Genomic DNA, 16,148 nt, shown 5'->3' on the forward strand with positions numbered 1-16,148 from the left:
GGGCTGGGATATGGAGCCTTAGGAGAGTTTTTCATCCAGAGTATAGTGATCCCTGGAGACCAGTTCTTCCTGTGCTGTCTGAGGAGATGCACATTGTCGGCGAAGTGAGCTTTCATACTTTCAGGGAGGAAATGTGCTACTATTCATGAACTCAAGAGGGGATCAGTCCTCCCAAGAGATGCTGCTGCTGGTAAACCACTGAAAGAGTTTCCTGAGTGAAGCTGTTCTCTTGTCAAGTGTGCTAAGGGAACGCTGTGGCTTGAATGTGTCCCCCAAAGTTTATGTGTTAAAAAGTTGATCCCCGATGTGGCAGTGTTGGGAGATGAAGCTTATTGGGAGGTGTTTGGGTCATGAGGACACCCCATGAGTCATGGGGGGCACTAGCATCATGAATGGATTAATGCTGTTATCACAGGAGTGGGATCCTTACAAAAGGATGACTTTGACCCTCTCTTATCCTTCCACCTCCTGCCATGGGAGGCACAGAAAGAAGGCTCTTGCCTGATGCTGGTACCTTGATCTTGGACTTCCAGCCTCAAGAACCATGTGCCAATACATTTCTGTTTGTTATAAATTACCCAGTCTACGGTATTCTTTTATGGCAGCACAAAATGGACTAAGACAAAGGGTTCATCCAGGGGTGTGTTAATTCCATCCAAAGGAGGTAGAGAACGGTATCATTCCTGACTAAGATCCCCCAGCACAGAGAAAGTTCCCACAGCAAAAGAGAAAGTTCACATCTCTGCATGGTTTGTTTCCCATTCTCAAGCTTCTGCAATGCCTGAGAAATCTGCTCTGTAAGTGAAGGTAGGAGAATCTGAGAGATTAATGAAGAGAGTCTCAGAGGATTTCCTTCTGGACAGAGCCAGGACCAGTGGCCCATGGGTCCCCATGTCCTGGATCTCAGAGATTCAAATTTCCCCTATAAACAAATGATGTGCTTATTGCCAAACAGCCTTTTCTCCACTCTCCCCTATCACAGGGTAGGTGGGAAGAGGTCTGCTCAGAAAAAAAGAGGGCTATGTGGCCTTGGGCTAGGTGAAGTGGTTGAGGCTCTCCTACGTGGACACTCATTTATTCCTCGACACCCATTTCTTCCCCTTCATCTAGTAACAGACCCTGACTCTTTTCATGACTGGACATGTGTTTCAAGCTGAACAAATAACATAGCCTACCCTGGGAATTTTCACATTGTGGGGAAAGGAGAAGGAAAGTTTGGCATGCATCATATGACAACCTCTCCTAGTTCCTGCTGCTGCTGAGATGCATAGAACATCTCTGTCCCCAAGATTCCAATTTCCAAGGACAGTTTTTCATTTCTCAATTCTTTGAGCTACCTCAAGATAATTCTGACTAATTATTCACACAGACTCCCTGCCTCTGCCAGGTTTGGTTTTGTTTTCCACCTCACCCCCATGCTTGAGTGAATCAGAATTGGTTTCTGTTGTTGCAGCAGAATTTTGGCAGATATAGCAATTGGTTCCAGAGCTGTAGGCAACAGGCCCTCGGGGTAAGTGGAATTGGTCATGGCACAAATGGAATGCATAAGTATACAGAGAATGAGCAGAGAATCTAGTTACCTGTTGTGCTCACCTGTAATGACATGAGCCCAATAAGGGGCCACTGCTGGGGCCCAGCAGCTGCTGGAGAGAGACACGGGGAGGATGGGTCCTTCTGAAAGTATCTGATAGCTTTATGTAAATAACTTAAGCTGAGCTCAAACATCAAAATTCTCTCCTTAAAGGATCTCTCATTGCTTGTGGCTGTTGAGCTGATAATTCTTAGAAAAATTCAGGGATTGAGCCTGCTGGTTTATGAATGACAACACTAGTCAATTTGTAACCTTATCAGCCAGCAGTGTGGTTGGGTGGAGCTCGTGATACTGGGATGGGGATATCTGTGAGCACTGAAGGACTGGAGGACTCTGCCTCTCCAAGCCCTTGGCAATACTCCCCCTGCCCCTCTCTTGCCTACAGAAGTGGCACTGAGTCTCTGCCTCCATCTCTGAATAAACAAGATTTGGACTTAACATGGCCTGGAGGGAGAAATGAATAATCAGGGTACAGAAGCAAAAGTTATGCCTGGAGAAAGTTGCAGGTCCATCGTCTGGGAAATCTTGGGGGGCATAAATTTTGAGAATGCTTAAATAATGGGGATGGAATATAATCATAAATGAGGCAGAATCTATTGTTATAGGTCTACCACCAGAAAGTGTACCTGCTGTGTGCCTGCTTGGGCAGTTGGCTGGATTCCAACAATTTGATTCTTCCGTTAATGAAAATCTCTACTGAAGACTGACCCATGCTGGGTGAAACAAAAGGCCAGAAATCTCTTCAGAGATGTGGAGAAGATGTGCCTTGAGGAATAAATGATAAGGAAAATGCCAAAATCTTCAAAAAATGCTGTACTAATAGTCCCCACTGGGCCAAGAATACTGTGGATAAGACGCCCTTATAAAATGGGCCCTGCTTGTCCCTGGGGATGGAATCATCTTAGGATGACAGGTAGATTTACCAGGCACAGCTAGAAGCAAAGCTATTTTGGCTCTCACAATAGTCAGTTTTGCAACTGTGGTAGTCAAGGCTCAGTGAATGGTCTTACCTGTAACAATCACCATCTGTAATTAATCAATCACGTGCCCTGCAGAGACTATGACCACCTCAGCATCTGTATCACTCAGGCTAGGTTACGCTGCAGTAACAGATACTGCAGATGCTGTAGTAATCTCAGTGGCTTAAAATAACAAATATTCTAATCTAGCTCATTCAACACTATCTTTGACTGAGGGTCAGCCAGGGAGGAGCTAGTGGGAGTGACTGTGATCATCACAGTCATTCAGGGCCCAGGCTGATGAGGCAGCCAAAGAAAGATCTGGAGGGACTCATACAATCAACTAAATACTCAACCTCAAGGGAGGAACACCGGTGATTTCTCATCGGTTAGAGCTAGTCACATATTCCCACTCAACAAATAGGAGGCCAGGAAGTGCAGTCCTACTGTGTGCTTAAAAGTGGAGAACTGAAAATATATGGGAAACAAAACTAATTCCTGATTACCACATTATCTTCCTGAAAATCATATAGCGCCTACACCTCCATGAAATTCCCTGTGGCTTTAAAATAAATCATTATGTAAAAAGACACCTGCACTCCTATGTTTATTGCAGCACTGTTTACAATAGCAAAGTCATGGAACCAACCTATGTGTCCAGCAATGGTTAATTGGATATAAATGTGATACACACACACAGACACACACACACACACCACGGAATATTACACAGCCATAAGAAAGAATAAAATCATGTCCTTTGCAGCCACATGGGTGGAGTTGGAGGCCATTATCCTAAGTGAACTAACACAGAAACAGAAAACCAGATACTACATTTCTCACTCATAAGTGGGAGCTAAATATTGAGTACATATGGACATAAATATGAGCAGAATAGACTCTGGGGACTCCAAAAGTGGGGAGAGTGGGAGGCAGTTAGGGTAGAATAATTATAATAATAATAATACCTGTTGGGTACAATGTTCAGTATTTGGGTGATGGTTTCAATAGAAGCCCAATCTTCACCAGTACACATGCAATCCTCAGGTAACAAAGAAGTGCATTTACTCCCTTAATAAAATTTTAAAATAATAAGTAAATAAATAAATAAATAGCAATTGGAAGACTCAGAGTTTGGTTTTCAGGTGGCTCCAATAGCCTATGTCAGTACCACCAAAAAGCGAATGCTGGGAGTTATGTCCGCATTTAGAGATGGCGTCAAACGCCACAGGGAAGGGAAATCTTCCTAACAGGCCAATTTTACCTGGAAAGACAGATGAGCTGAGGTGAGGAACTGCATTAATTCTGAGCCGTGACTGCCAGATTGAATGCACGGTTAGAATCTGGGGAGGAGCAAGACGAGAAGCTTGTGACACAGGGATGGATGAATACTACCTGGGTCCAGAGCCTGGAAATACCTACACTCCTAGGAAATTGATCCAGAAGGCCCTGGATTATGCCCCCCATAGCTTAGCAGAAGAATAGAGGGCAGGAGTGGCTTGCTGAAGAGTCCATCTTGACACCAGCTAGGAAATGACACCCTGGAAGAGGTGGGCATTATCCCACAATGTGTGTCATATGCTGTATCTCTTAGATTACAAACATACAGCTCCAGGAATCAAAAGGGTGGCACTCCTTATAATCCCCTAGTTTTGCTTCTTATCCTCATGATTCAAAGTGCCCTCTCTCCCTCTCTTTTTCTCTCTCTGCATACACACACACACACGTATACTTACATACATATATATACACACACACAAGTGTATACTTACATATGTATATATACACATACACACATATTCCATGGGTTTTGACAAATGCACAGTCATTTCTCCACTCCTTAACCATGATACAGAATATTTCCACCATCTTGAATTTCCCCCACGCTGCCCCTTTGCTCTACTAGATGTTTTCTTGTTCAAAGGAGGGATACTTCCACTAGAGAACATAATAATGGTTCTTTGGCTGACCTAGGCCTGTGATGGTGATCCCTTTTGTGCTCATGCTGTGGTCAGTCTGAATAAGTGCTACATTTACAAGGCCTGTCATCCAGCAAGAAACCAAACACCTAAGAAATAATGAAGGCAATTCGTCTGTAGTTCTCTTCTCTGAGGGACTGGTGGGAAGCGTGTGGTAATGGACAAAAATATGGGAATGGGCTCTGTGTGTCTGAGATGAGAATGGAGAAAGGAAAAAGGAGCTGACTATGTTCCCAGAGACAGCTGTTGGCAGGAAGGACTGGAACTCAGAGCTGAGCCTCATCTTCCTTTGAGAAGATGGCAGAGCCTCAGGCAGGAAGGGGACTCTACAGGCTGCTGGTTCAGGACCCATTCTGCTCACTGTGGTGAGACAAAGGGCCTGGCCTCCTCTACAGCTATGGAGTCTGTGAAATCTGTCACCACCAGTGTCTCAAGGGCATTGCTTTCCCTGAGTTATACCCAAAGGTGGAGCTGCTGGAGCCCACAGACCCTCCCAAAACTCTACCCAAAGGACACACATGACTTCAGCACCGTCACAGCCCATTGTGCCGTTGTGTGGTATGCAGGGATGGGAGCAGAGAAATATCAAAATGTGTTGGGTCCAAATACCATTGATTAGCCTCTAGTTTGTCAGCCTTAGGTCACTACTGGTTGTGACTCAAATAATGAATGGAGAGCTTCATTCCAGTGGCATCTGAAAACACAGAAATGATAGAGGAGAGATGCTTAATGCTTGGATAGGTGCAATTAAGGATACTGTGGGCAGCTCTGTGTGTGTGAGTATGGGCGTGTATGTTTATGTATAGACTGATGGTTGTTAGGAAGAAGGAAAAGGAGGAACAGGGGGAATTGAGATGATGGTGCAAAAGCAGTTGTCTCACCCTACCCTCTGCAAGGAGAAAACAGGCCTCAAGCCCTGAGAGAGGGAGAGCTCTCTTGTTGGCTGATTCTGAAAGCAGGACATAAATCCCTGATTAATGATTTGGTAATAGTGGTTTACAGAAACCTGCCTTTCTGTCATCAGAGCACACCATATTCTACCAAGGTCTGGATACTGGCAGCAAAAGAATAGAAATTGCCTCCTCCTCTGGACACATCTCCTCAGCAAAAGCTTTCATGGATAGAGATGATTCTCATTTGTGTCCATCTTCATTTCTTCATTCATTAATTCATCCCTCAATCTGACACACCCCTCCTCAGTACCAGAACCTCCCTACACCGAGATGATGTGGGTAGGCCTTGCCTTCCAGAATCACAGTTTCTTCAGGTTATTGTAGCAGGATCCAGCCCTAAGAAGAGACTAATGGGAATAAGGACTCATGTCCAGGCCAGGACTCACAGCCTATCATGGGAGAAATGAAGTTCTTGTCTCTTGGTGGTTGGGTTGGGATTAACCCAGAGCCAGGCAGCTGGGGAAGGGCAGCCTTAACACCAGTGCTGAGAACCCAGGCTTTAATCTTCCTGCCCAGGGGATTAGAGACCCTTGAGAAAAGACCAGAGATTTCTAGATCTATGGCTCAACCCCTCATGGGCAAGTGCTGAGCTGCTTGCTCTTGGCAGTGAGGTTAGTGTCCCCTGAGCCTGCTGAGGACACTGACATAACTTTGCACAGCTTTTGGCATGAAGGTTCCCTTGGTGATACTCAGACTGCTGTCAGACCACGTGCATACCCCAAAGCTGCTCTGGCACCCCAGGGAGAAGAGCCTGGCACAGTGAACTGGAGCTTGGAACAGCCTGCTAGAAGGTCATGACATTGTGGAGTGCACTGTCAGCCAGCTCCTGAGTGGCACTTGCTCAGGGTGAGAAACGGAAACGGCTGGTCCAGGTCAATTAGAGATTGATTTACTTGACATATCCATGTTATATGTCTATTGGATTTGCACAGATGGCTGATCTTCAGTTGATATCACACTAGATGGAAAGAGAATGATGAGATGGGCTGCCTGCTTAGATAGTGGCTCTTACAGCCCTCCACTGTAGCAGGACTATTTAACCCTTGCATGCAGGCACAGCCCTGCCAGGTTCAGGGACCACATCCAGCACCAGGCAGGAGCTCTGTAAGGAGCTTGGGGTCTGTGACATGTTGGTTCGGGTTCCATCAGTCTCCCCGTGGTTCCATCTCAAATGTCCTGAATTACAGAACCAAAGTGCTTACCCTTTTCTGGGATCAGTCCTCTGCCTTGATCTTCTTTCGACCCTGTGGAAACTTGCTTCATTCACTTTGGTAAAACCTCATATTTGGGTTCCAGCTCCTCCTGATCTGTGGCAGGGCCTGGTTGACCTGAAGCTTCCCAGATATTTTCCCTTCCCCTGAGTGTTGTGGTCCTGATAGCTTTCAGATTTTGTCTTGTTCTCAGTCTTTGTCACCTCCTTCCTTCTGATCTCCACCTGCAGGTTCCATCCCATCCCTGGACCCAGCCACCGATGCCCTCTCAATGCTGTGCACACCTGCCAGGGTCCTTTGCTGCTTCAGATTTGAATCCTGTGCCATAATCTCATAGTAAATGTCTTCCCAGACTATATCTTGGGATGTTGTAACCACTGGAACTGTGCTTATCTTCCTTACCCTCATGCTCTAGGCTCCCAACTGCTAGTGGGTAGGTTTAGTGCTACCTCTTTGCCTTTTCCTGTTGTCCTACCTGCAAGGAGAAATTGGCAAGATCTCCTCCTACCCACTTCTGCCTGCACTGACCCCATGATCTGCTGTGCTTGGACTGTGCCTTGCATCTGTCTCCTCTGAAGTGTAAGGGTATCCCTCTGGACAGTCACCTAGATGCTGACTTTATAAAGGCCAGTTGGGGATAGGAGGCCATTTGCCTTTCTGGAGGTCTCATGAGGAACTCTGTTTTATGCTAAGAGACCTAAGCATGTGCTCCAGGGTTGTAAAGGGTATTTTGATGATGTCCCCCATAAGTGTGCAGGGCAGCCAGTAAAAAGGGCTACAGCAATGAGCTCTAGAAAGCTGTTCCTATTTTGTGATTGGTTACCTCATGCCGTTATCTTAGTCCATTTGTGTTGCTGTAAAGGACTGCCGCAGACTGGGTGATTTATAAAGAAAAGAGGTTTATTTGGCTTCCAGTTCTGCAGGCTATATAAAAAGCATGGCACCAGCATCTGCTGCTGGTGAGGGCTTCAGGATGCTTCTGCTTAAATGGAGGGTGAAGGGGAGACAGTGTGTGCAGAGATCACATGATGAGAGAGAGAGAGCATGAGCAGGGAGGTTCCAGGCTCTTTTTTAATACCTGGCTTTCATGGAAATGAATAAAGCAAAAACTCACTCATTACCATTAGCACAGCATCAAGACAGTCATGAGTCATTCACCTTTATGATCCAAACACCTCCCATTAGATCCACATGCAAAACTATGGCTCAAATTTAAACATGAGATTTGGAGAGGACAAACAAAACCAAACTGTGGCAGCCATGTTACGAACATTTATGGACCACCTACCCTATTAAAAACAAACAAGACAATCCTGATGGTATGAGGGCACCATGAGTATCAAGTAAAGTCTTTTCCAGCCTTATGGTGTGGTTGTAGCCATAACAGCTATGTTCAGGATTCTGTTTGGGCAGAATGTGAAAGAGGAAGTTGGACCACTGAGAGCAACCCAGAGAAGGAGGCAGTGGCTATTAGTGAGATCCCAAAGGGAACAGAACCTTGGGAGTGAGAATCTGAGCTGATTTGTTCTACTATTTCTCCCCACATGGAAACCCACCCTCCTTAGTAGGTTGGTAGTGGTGGAGTAGTTACAAGCATAGGCTTTGGATGCAGATGGATCTGAGTTACAGACCTGTCTCCATCACTTACTAGGTTTATGATTTGGGTAAATTACTTAAATATCTCTATTCCTTAGTTTTCTCACTTGCAAAATAAAATCTGTAATACTTTTATCACAAGATTATTACAGCAACCTAATAATTAAGATAATATATGCAAAACAGAACAGTGCTTAGAACATAGTAAATTCTGAGTAAATGGTATCTATTAAATTTAATGTACTTCCAAACATGGGTGACTGGGCTTTGTTTTTATTCTGGAAGGAGACCATTCCTTCTTACTACACTACTTGGTCAATCTTCAGTTGCGTAATGCTTGGCATGTACTTTTTCCTAGGGTCTTAGTACTCATCAATCTTTGGATCCTGGCCAACCCACCAAATAGTGGATTGGTTAGTTTGCACAAGGCCTTCTCCTTCATCCGCTGGTCCCCAGCTCTGAAAGATGCTGCAAACCAGGTCACGCACACAAAGCATGTAAAACCCCTCCTTTTGATAATGCATTTAAACCTACCATAGCATTCATGTGATCTAAAGGGCTTTGTAGACTTCCTGTCAAGAAAACAAATAATTTTAAGTGAGTGTTTTGTGTCGAGGTGGAGAGGAGAGATACAATAAAATACAGTTTCACTGAGACAGTGGTAAGATCAAGCTGTCACCTATCTTCCTCCCCATTCTCAACCAAAAGTTCAACTTTACCTCTCCAGCTTCATTTTCTCCATACATCCAATTTGGGTCTTATGCAATCTAACCCACTCAATACTAATTATACGTGCATGTGAACTATTGTTTTCACACCCTCCCTTCTTTTATCCAAATTAAGCATTTAATTGCCTAATAAAAATGTTTGTGAGATAATCAAAGGGAGGGAGATCAGTACAAGGCCAGGTAGGGCTAGAAGAGGGACTCAGAACCTAACAAGTATAATGCACAATGAGCTGTTGATGAGCCCCCCATCATCACCATCGGCGATCAGTGTGTGTCCACCAGCACAGCTCAGGCTAAAGTCCCACCTGCCAGCATCAGTCACACTCAACACAAGCTCAGCTCAGAATTCCTCCAGGCTGAATAATTAGGTATCAGCTGGGGATCATTCTCCTTCGTTTTTTTTTTCTTTTTTCTTCACATCTTCTTCCTTCCCCTTGTAGAAATAAACTGAAGAGAAGGTGTTCATGTTATGCCCCATTGTTTTCTCATGCTTCACATTCATTCACTAGACAGATTTTGTCAGGTACATGCTCTGTTCCAAGATATTGTGTATGTCAAAGTGAGTAGCTTGGAGTTTAGGGTTATGTAACTTTTGACCATGCTGGCATAGGGAAGAATAGTGATAACGTGCACTCAAGAAATACCTTCAGCTGATTCACTTAATGTCCCTATTCTTTGACCGGGAGAGAAATGATAACCATTTCTCAGATGGTAATGAAAAAGGCAGTGCACCTGGTAAGCTGGTTTACTGTCTTGTGGGGTGGATCTTTATGATGTGCCAGAACTTGTGCTGGAGAGTTCCATGCTGCTACTCTCCTATCTCCTTTCTGTCCTTTCTTGGACCTTCGCTCTCATCCAAAGACACAGTAATTCAGCATGTGTTTATCAAGAACCAGCTCTGTGTGATACATGAAGGTCGACACTGGGGATACAAGACAAATGGACAGTATCGGCCCTTGGAGACTCATCATCTGGTCAGGAGATGGACATGTGAGAAAGGCCACCTGACCCCATCCTGGCCGAATGTTGGAGGTGCTTCCCGCCTTCTGGGTTTTCTCCATCCTTCACAGCAGTGTCTGTGAATGACTAACAGTGTGGTCTTTTACTTTTCTAATGCTGTCTGTCTTATTATAGTAGCTCCTTAGATAACACAGAGAGGATGTTAGTCTTGAGTTATAATTTCTTTTTTTTTTTTTTGAGATGGAGTCTCGCCCTGTCACTCAGGCTGGAGTGCAGTGGTGCGATCTTGGCTCATTGCAACCTCTGCCTCCTGCCTCGGCCTCCTGAGTAGCTGGGATTACAGGTGTGCACCACCACGCCTGGCTAATTTTTTGTATCTTTAGTAGAGATGGGGTTTCACCACGTTGGCCAGGCTGGTCTCGAACTTCTGACCTCATGATCAGCCCGTCTTGGCCTCCCAAAGTGCTGAGATTACAGGCATGAGCCACCACACCCAGCCAAGTTTTAATTTTGCAAAGTATCTCACTAACCTACGTAATATAATACAAAACAAATATTTGATATGTGTCCCCATTTCTTGGCACACAGTTGCTAACCTTGGAATCTTTGGAGTGATCAGAGTGTCTTTCGTATGCTGATGAAATGACAGCTGGCTGGGAGCCCCTAGACAGCTGTAGGCATAATAAGAGGGTTGGAACTTTCAGCCCCACCTCCCTGACCTCCAGGGGGGAACAGGGGCTGGAGAATGAGTCAATCACCAACGGCGAATGATTTAATCAATCCTTAATGTGACCTCCATTCAAGCCATAAACAATGGGGTTTGGAGAGCCTCAGGATTGGTGAACAACATATCAAGGTGCTGAGAGGGTGGTGTGCCTGGAGAGAGGGCATGGAAGTGCTGTGCCCCCTTCAATGCCTTGCCCCATGCATCTCTTCCACTTTACTGTTTCTCTGAGTTTTCATCTTTATAATAAATGACAGTAGTAAATAAAGTGCCTTCCTGAATTCTGTGAGCTATTCTAGAAAATTATCAAGCCCGCACAGGGGTTTGTGGGATGCCCCTCCCCCATTTATAGCCAGAGGTACACATGGTAACCTAAGACTTAAGACTGACATCTGAAGTAGGGGCATTCTTGTGGGACTGAGTCCTTACCTATGGGGTTGGTGTTAATGTAATTGAATTGTAGGACACTCAGTTGGTGTCCAGAGAGTTGGAGAATTGGTTGGTGTGATAACCCCACCCTTGACATGTAGTGTCAGAAGTGTTGTGAGAAAAAAACAGTTCAATCTTGTACCCAGTTTCTTTTGTAGCAAAAATGGCTGACAGGAGAGGAAAAGGCTCTGCCTGGTAGGTTTTGTGCTGGATTGAGAAGGAGGAAGATGGTTCTAGAATTGGGAGAGAGCTGTCACTCAGGACAACAGTGGTCCTGCTGTAGGATATTGCTGGTGAGAGGGTCTCCCCTGTGTCTCACTCACCAGCCCCCAGGCCAGACTGTCTTGATCTAGGATATTTCCTCCCCTGCTGGCTCCATGGGCACTGTGCCACTTAGAGCCTGGACTGTCCTTGAAGATCTCCAACTCACTTCCTGAGTGATTCCCCTCTTTTCTTTGCCCTTCAGAAGTCACCTAAGGACCCTGGTAGTACTCTGTTTCCAAGCAAAACTGGGATGGGAAATCTGGTGCTCTTCCTTTCTCACAGATCCACAGCTGTTCCTGCTCAGTGGGTGGAGAGCCAGGCCTGCCACTTATGGAGAAGAGAGAATTTAGGTGCCACTGATTTCTGCCAGCAGGAGGACGAGATGTCTACATCCCATTGAAGGACATGCCCAGATCCTTCCCGGCCACGTGGTGAGCAAAAATCTGTCACTGAAGTCTGCTGCTTTGGCAATCTGTAGACTGCAAGTTCATGGAGAAACCAAGAGCCAGGAAACTGGAGTTAGAAAGCAGTATGACTGCAGACAGATTTGAAGAGTCTGGCTCTGTGAAGAACTCAGAGGCAGAATGGTCCAGCAATGTGACAAAGTCTCAGTACACCCCCTCAGGGCAGAAGAGGACGCTGCGAGTCTCCATAGGGGCATGAAGAATATCATGGGAACTCCAGGGTTCCTCCTTGACAACATTCAGGAGGCTTTCCACTTGATGCACTTTCTTGGAAGAGTCCCTTCCCTGCAAGCTGCCACTGCATGTTGGGGACATTTGATTCCACATTCCCCTAGCTTTGCTGAGGGGTGTTAGCTTTGTCACTGTGGTAACTGGCTAATCTGATGATGTTACTTCACAGACTCCTAAAGCTGTAGAGGTAAATAGGACCTATAAGAAAGTTCTTTCTTATATTGACAGAAATTTTGTCTCCCTAGAACTTCTATACACTAGTCTGTATTCTGAAGTTCCAGATAATCAGGATTCTTTTTTATGTGACAGCCTTCCAAATATTTGAAGGTATCCGAGAGACACAACATCTCATCGTAGCCAGGCAAATCACCCTTGTTTCTCCAGTAACTGTTTCTAAGTCCCTCTTAATCCTCCTATTTTCATTAGATGTTTATAACTTGTTACTCAAAGTGTGGTCTATGACCTACAGTCCTGGCATCACCAGGAAGCTTGCTAGAAATGCAGAGTCTCAGGCCATGTCCTGGTTCTCCTGAATTAGAATCTGCATTTTAATAGGATTCACACATATTAAAGCTTGAGAAGTGTTTATAGCACCTTCATAGCAATTCACACACACACGTACAATAGCAATTCACACACACATGGATATGTTTACATGTAACCTCTATGCCAAACAATAGAATGATTGATTAAATTATGACATATCCAGGCTGTGAGACATTATGCATTATGCATAGAAAATATATAGAAATGACATAGACGGCTGCGGAAGCACTCATAATGAACCAAATGTTAGCTGATAACTAGCATTTAAAGAGAGCACTGACTACACCCTGGGCTTTGTTCAAAGCATAATAGTGATTGCCTCCTTGAATCATCACAATAACCCCACAAAGTAGATAGCAATGGTATTCTCATTTTAAAAGTGGTAAAAGAGGCCTGGTCAGGGTGGGTAACTTGCTCACGATCACACAGCAAGAGCCCAGGCAGACTAATTCCAGAGCTTATGTGCCTAACCACTGCTACAGTCAAATGATAAAACCACAGTTACAGAATTGTGTATGTGCTATGACTGAAACTATAAGGATATATATTGAACATTCTCTTATGCTGTCATATTATGTCATTGTAATAAAAATAATAAAAACCAGCATGCCCAAACTGAGTAAGCTTTATCCAGCCCCAACAGTATTTCTATCATCTCTGTTACATTTTCTTTCAATTTAAACAATGTTTACAATATAAAAATAATATACACTCATGGTAAAAAATTTCATATACATGAAAGGAAATAAAATGAAAAGTATAGAACTCCCTCCCCAATACTCCTCCTCCACTTTGAGATAACCATGTTAGCAGTTTCTTGTATATCTCTCAAAAAATGTGTTCTGCATTTAAAATAATGAACATGCACATGCACGCACACACACACACAGATACATACATAATATTATACACACACTTTCTACTCTTAGCTTGGATACATCTGTTAAAGCAGCTTTGTGATTGGTTCCTGTTTTATTTATGATAAATTGGAACACCCAGATCTTTCTCACATGAAGTGTTATTAAGTTTTCATCTCTCCATCTTGAACAGTTTTTTTTTTTTCTCATCTAAATGTAGTATATTTTATGTCTTCTTATTGAGTTTCATGTAGCTGGCTGTGTTCTAGTATTCCAGTGAATTAAATGCTTTCTTTTTCTTTTTTCTTTTTTCTTTTTTTTTTTTTTTTAACTTTTGATCCTTAAGCATAGAAGCTCTTTCCTTCACAGTTCTGATAAGTATGCCCTGATTTTTCATGCCTAGAGGGAATAACTGCAGGGAGGGGAACAGGGTGGTTTATGAGGATCACTATAACAGTGAAGCAAAAGAAAAAAACATATTAGCTATGGCTGTCTCCAGATGGTGGAGCTTTTATTTTTACCTTTTGCTTTTGACTATTTTCCAAATGGGTTAATTTCATCATTTAAAAGAGAAATAAAAGCTGGAGTTTTGGACAGTAGATATTGTTTCTGCCTGTTCACTACCTTCCTGGAAGATTTCATACATCCATTCCCTTTGCTGCAAAAATGTAGCATCTCTCAGTAGGGTAGTCAGTACATACACAACTAATCCACTGATGCTGGGTTTGGGCCAGGTGACTTGCTCTGGCCAATAGGATGTTAGCCAGGGTGATATGGACAGAGGTCTGAACTTGTTGGTGCAATTTGGCTTGGTGACTTATGCTTCTGCTGCACACCACCTACCTTGGGAAGTGCAAGCTCTGGGTAGCCACTGCTCCTGGAATTGAGAGCCCTAGGAGAAGATTTGAAGTTGGCTCCTAGCCTGAGGAATAAAGCTCCATCCCCTCATCAACCCACAGAATGCTGAGTGAGAAAAATCATGTAACTTGGGAAGTTTGATTTTGTTTGTGTACAGCAACATTAGAGTAATAGTTGACTAGACTGGGGAGTCAACTGCCCCCAAACCGACTGGTATGTCGTAAGTAGTTGCCACCTCTTGCAGGTGTTGCAGCTCCCCTCTCCTTGTTTGAGCCCCCATCACCAGCCATACCAGCTGTGCCTAATCATGCTGCCCTTAGGTCACCTACCGCACAGCAGTTCATGAGCTGGAAGCCATTCTTCCTGGCTGGTCCTAATATTCTTTTCTCCAAAAGTTCCGTACTGTGGAATAAGAAGGGCTCTGACATTCGCCTAATTAAGAAGTGCTATGGATTGAATCATGTGCCCTCCAAAATTCATTTGTTGATGTCCTAACCACCCCACCTGTTCCTCAGAATGTGACCATATTTGGAAATAGAGGCATTTCAGATGTAATTAGTTAGGATGAGGTCTTAGTGGAGTAGGTGGGACCCTAATCCAATATGGCTGGTATCATTCTATGAAAGTGGAAATTTGGACACAGGGACACACACACTAGGAGAATACCACATGAACATGAAAGCAGAGATTAGGGTAATGTTTCTACAAGCCAAGGAAAACCAAAGATTGCCAGGAAGCCTCTTGAAGCTAGAGGAGAGACAGAATATATTCTTTCTTGGCCTCACAAAAAAGCAACCCTGCCAACACCTTGCCTTCAGACTTCCAGCTTTCAGAACTGGGAGACAATACATTTCTTTTGTTTAAGCCACCTAGTTTTGGCACTTTGTTACAGCAGCCCCAGGAAACTAATGCAGGTGCCCTCCAAACAGTACAGCTATCCTCTCTCTTCCTTTCAGTGCCCTTGGAAGAACAATTCTGTCACTACAACTCCCTCCCTCCAGAAGCTGGACCCACTTCTATTGAGGTTGAGTGGACAGGTGACATATTCCTTTCTTCTTCTCTTCCTTCAGAATGAGTCCTTTCCTCACAGAGAATGTTATATCCACCCCACCTTATGCCTGCCGTTCAAGGAGCTCAAGCCTGGGGTCTGGGGTCTATTCCCACAAATCTCATCATTGTGCTTCTGGTGGCTGACTTTCTGCAGTAGGAATCCTAAGTACAACTCTGCAGGTACCATGTAGATATGTTGATGCCCCTGTCAATAAAGACTGAGCTATGTACTACGCTGCCTTCCACATTACCATAAGCCTACAATCCTACTCATTAGAAGTGACTGATCACTCAGGAGCTGGGCTGCCCTCCAGCCCACATCATTGAATCTAACCACATGGGTAATCATAAAAAGACTAACCACGTGAAAATGCCCTGATAGTGTGAAAGATATCTTCACACTATCTGCCCCTTCACACTATCTACATATCTACCCCACAGATATCTATAGGAGGTAGATATCTTCACACTATCTACCCCTTCACACTATCTACACACTTCACACTATCTACATATCTACCCCACAGATATCTATGGGGGTACCCTTAATTTGCTCATCTAGTAATTTTATCCAAATGTGAAGGAAAGTTCAAGTTAGAATATTAGAAAGCTATAGCTGAGGACTTAGAGACTGTCAAGCTCATACCTCCATTTTACTGATAAGGAACCTGAGGAGCAAGAGAGGAAATGACTTGGCCAAAGTGAGTTCTTGGCAAAGCCAAGACCAGAATACAAGTGTTCCACTTCG

This window comes from Papio anubis, chromosome 2, assembly GCF_008728515.1.
Source record: "Papio anubis isolate 15944 chromosome 2, Panubis1.0, whole genome shotgun sequence".
In the NCBI taxonomy this organism is placed as follows: domain Eukaryota; kingdom Metazoa; phylum Chordata; class Mammalia; order Primates; family Cercopithecidae; genus Papio; species Papio anubis.